The sequence below is a fragment of the Sinocyclocheilus rhinocerous genome, unplaced genomic scaffold, assembly GCF_001515625.1.
Source record: "Sinocyclocheilus rhinocerous isolate Xijiao unplaced genomic scaffold, SAMN03320098_v1.1 scaffold797, whole genome shotgun sequence".
Lineage (NCBI taxonomy): Eukaryota > Metazoa > Chordata > Actinopteri > Cypriniformes > Cyprinidae > Sinocyclocheilus > Sinocyclocheilus rhinocerous.
Genome location: NW_015632978.1, coordinates 39,168 through 43,746, shown reverse-complemented (window position 1 = coordinate 43,746; position 4,579 = coordinate 39,168). Strand labels below are relative to the sequence as shown.

Below are 4,579 nucleotides of genomic sequence, written 5' to 3'. Positions count from 1 at the left end.
TAGAGACTTAATTGTGTTTTTTAGGACAATTTTGTTCCCTCCATACAAATAAATGACTTAAAAACAGCAAAGTTGAATAATTATGAAATAACTGTGTTATTAAAAAATCCTATGACTCAAAAATATTACATTTTGTATTATCACTTTTAATATGCCAGTAAACAGTTATAGGTGCAATTGATTATAAAATCCTGGATCTTCAGAAAAGCTGAAGTTGTTCTTGTTGTGTTCTTTCTTTGATTTATATATTTAAGTTATTATTGAAAAAATGTCTACAGACCTACTCTATTCAAACAGCAGTTCTTCACACTCCAGTCCAGTAGGTGGCAGAAATGCACCTCATGTTGGTTTACCAAACACCATCGGAAATCGAGGGGTTATGACGTCATTGGCAGGCGACACAATGACACTATGGACACTCTCCATGTCACTGTTTAAATCCAGAGAAATAAGCAATTTTAACTATTCTTCGAAACATTTGGGATAATGCAAGTACACAAGTCAGCAAAATATATAACACCGTTCTAGTGGTTTTTGGATATTTTAATTTAAAAAAAACGTACATATTGTGCCTTTAACAACTTTTAAGCTTACAAGCGCAGGTCATTCAGCATTAGGCCACATCATCCAGGATATTTCTTTGTTCATTTTTTTGTGTTTATGACACTTCACCTCAGCATACCTGACTTAGATTGTGGGGGGAAAACAATGCACTATTTCAGGCCTCCTCTCTTCCTCCCCCTTCTAGGCCAGATATCACCTAATGCTGACATTTCAAAAGAGGAAGCCCATTTAGTGAAAGCTCACACAATGCCAGGAAAGTGAAAGTTTCGGTTGTGCAGAAAGAAGAAGTTTACTGGCCTCTTACTGGAAAAGACCCCCCTAACTCCACCTAGACTTCAGTTCCACATATTTGGCAAACAATAGAAAGTCTCAGCGGGCTGTATTTACACCACCAGAAGGGAAATAAGAGGCGAGGTTAGAAATGTCAAAGTGGGATGACACTGTATGAGTGAATTCACTTGTTATTGCCAACAGTTTACGACATCATTTGGGCTGCACTCGATGTTCTGTTGTATTTGGCTGTGCTTAAACTCTTCCATTCAGTCCATTTCCTGCTAAGATTTTGTTCCACAACAGTTTACATCGATTCATTTGACAGACACTTACAATTTAAATTGGTTTGCGGTGCATACAAGGTGTACAATATACAGTACTTTTTATCTATATGCAGTATGTGCTCTCTGTATCAAACCCTTGGTGTTGCTAGCATAGTTTTGTTAATATAATATGCATATATGTTTTATGCTCACAAAGAGAGAGATGGCATGGTATTTCGGTTCATGTGTTTTCATATGTGAAGTTTTTATGTTATTTGGTTTAATTTTTGATTTAATTTTCTTTAGCCCTAAATGAATATTCTGTCATTATTTACTCACCCTTGTGTCAGTTAATAGCAAGAAGTAAAATTCCGGTTTGTTCTTCACACAAAGCTGCCGCGAGACTTGAAATACAGCGTATGAGACATGAACAACATTTATTGTTCTTATGCTGTTTCTTTGTCCTTTTAGGAGCTCAGCAGATCCTTCAAAAATATCTTCTCTCCACAAAGAACATAACAGCACATGCATTTGGAAGAACATGACGGTGAGTAAATCATGCTGCTTGTTTATTTTCATTTATGAACTATCCCTTTTGCATTATTTATGGTGTTCATGAAAATGTTAGCTGCCAAAAAAAAAAAAAAAAAAGATTATGTCAGCATTTTATTACATAATTAAAACATAAATTTAAAGATAAATTAATCAATTTAATGATAAAGATAATTGATTTTCAAATAATTTATGATTATGTAAAAATTAAATTTTCACAAAAATCTTAAAATGTATAGAAATGTATGCTTAAAACAAGGAAATTATGAAAATAAACTTGTGTTCTCTGTGTTGGATTTATCTGAAAACAAGACTAACGTAAATATACAGTGTCTTGTTCTAAGGACGTTCTAAGGAAAAATACTGATTAAGAAGAAATTTTTTTATTTCAGTGATTTTAGCTTTTTAGTTTTACTGTGGTACTGTAGCAGTTATTGCCAGCAGGGAGCGCTGTATGACAGCTAAAACACATCTTATGATACTACTAATAAAGAAGCTTGGCCTTTAAATTTACACAACGTTCCTGGCTCTAACAATTCCCATAGTTTCCCATCTAATTATTACTCGTCTCATTTCAAGCCTCGTGAGCGCATGGACTTTCCGTTCAGTGTCAGTGACCTTTCCCGAACATTTCATATTTTTCTAGTAATGTTTATGTCTGTCCTCCCTCCCTCGCTCTGCTCTGCTGCCCCTGTTGTTTTTAGAGAGTATAATATCCCTCTGCTGACACACTACAGATTCTCTGGAATTTTGCTTCCTGTCCAGTAGAGTATGAATGTGTTTGTTCCGAGAAATATTTGGCAGCGTTTTCTTTTGTGGAATTTATGGAGATTTTGGCCATCTGGGATGATGGACCATTGACCATATTTGGGAAATTCACTATTCACGGCTGTCTGCTTCGGTCAAGCATGTTGTATTTTTTGTATTGATTGCTTCATCCTGTAGTAAAGGGCTGAAATTCTCTTGTGATGCCAGACTGGAGTAAATGGTTCCCATGGTAACAGAGGAGTCTGGCTGCCACCCAGACCCTGCGCTGTGCTAGAACAGACAGAGCATTCTGGGATATAATACATCAAAACTACCACCATCACCTTACCTAACCCTGCCTCCCACACACACGTTTAAGAGGGCAGAGCCGCTTGAGTAACTGCATCAATGTGTTATATTTGGAAATCGTATCCATCACCATTCAAGCATTTTATAATCACTACAGGTGTTGCTAGCATAGCTGTCTTTATCTTTTGAAGTTTTGATTTCTTAAAGTCTCTTGAATTTCAAAGGTTTCATGATTTTGGCAGCAAAAAATACATTAAAAACCGTCAAATTGTGAATTATTATTATTATTAACATTTTCTTTTTTTATTTGAATATATTTTAAAATGTAAATTATTGCTGTGATGCAAAGCTGAATTTTCAGCATCATTACTCCAGTCTTCAGTGTCACATGATCCTTCAGAATTCATTTTAATATGCTTATTTGCTGCTCAAGAAACATTTCTTATTATTATCAGTGTTGAAAACACCTTGTGCTTCTTAATATTTTTGTGGAAACTGACACTTTTTTTTCAGGATTCTTTGATAAATAGAAAGTTAAATGGAATGGTGTTTATTTAAAATAATTTTTTGTAACATTTAAAAACTTTACTGTCACTTTTGATCAATTTAATGCATGCTTGCGTAATTAAGGTATTCATTTAAAAAAAAAATCTTACTGACCCCAAAATTTTGAAAAATTGTGTATATATCAGCTAATTTTGGATATTCAATTGTGCTTTATTTATTTACACTAACTTTACCAAGACAATTTAATAATGATGTTAAATGAAATCTGTTGTCAATGAAATCTTTAAATTTTTTGTTGAATGTAAAATAATTTTTTTTCATACCATACTTTATAATATTGTGATGCCCAAATTCACTTGTAGCATTTAAAATTATTAAAATTATCAGTATCAACCACAATTTTAATATAAATGCATTCCTAAAGCACAATTACAGGTACATCTCAAAAAATTTGAATATCATGAAAAAGGTCAAAATTTCAAGAAATAAAGGCTTGAAATGTTTCACTCGGTGTAATGAATCTATATAATATATGGGTTTCACTTTCTGAAATGAGTGACAAAAAATATTGACCTTTTTCATGATATTCTAATTTTTTGAGATGTACCTGTATATAGTTAGTTGCATTTAATGATTCGCATTTAGTATTATTTTCCTTGCCGCCTGCAACCTGCCATATAAGAAACACTGCTTAATAGCATTATCTCCGTGGATCTTCAGGCAGTCATTGGTGATGCAGTATGATGTTTAGCCCACATGACCGCTGTAGTTAGTCATCATAAACCAGGAGATGATTCAATGACCGACAAGTACTATAATCATTCTGTGATCATCACATGAACAAAACACTCTGTAATTTGGAAAAAAAAACAGTCTGTTTGTTGCCAGTGATTCCAAGCATGTTATTCCTGTTGAGGAAGTTCTGAGAAACAGGCCCAGCTGTTCCTCAGCTGATGGATAGATGGCGATGTAGAGCGAATGAACTCGAATGTGCCTCCTTGGCAAACCAACACAGTACAGGTCGTGTGAATCTGGCTCCATCTCAAAGCGCTCTGAATTTGTCATTCAGTGTGTAGCTACAAAGATTTTTTTGTTTTATTTGTTCCATGCTGAAAAGGATGCCTGTGAGAAGGAAGTGGATATTTAATCCTTGCATTGTTTCCTGTTAGTATTGTTTATAACATTTCCACTTTACCTAATAAGGCCCTGTTTCCTGTGCTGCAAAATAATGACAAAAGCACATCTTGCAATTAAAGCCTCGTACACACCGGGACGATTATCGCGCGCGCTTATCTACAACGTTTTTCGACGCGTCTTCTGTGTTCATACCCAAGCGATTTTCGCAGGCGATGAGCCGAGTGAAC

The 4,579-nt window shown here is 34.7% G+C and overlaps 1 long non-coding RNA gene across 1 annotated transcript in view; it reads left to right on the top strand.

The window, feature by feature from the left end:
- Positions 1-1,436: 1,436 nt before the first annotated feature.
- LOC107743133 (uncharacterized) overlaps positions 1,437-4,579 on the top strand; it is a 3,987-nt gene continuing 844 nt past the window's right edge. Inside the window, exons 1-2 of the long non-coding RNA XR_001640371.1 lie at positions 1,437-1,474; positions 1,572-1,647. This is a non-coding gene — a long non-coding RNA (uncharacterized LOC107743133). The remainder of the gene's footprint in view (positions 1,475-1,571; positions 1,648-4,579) is intronic.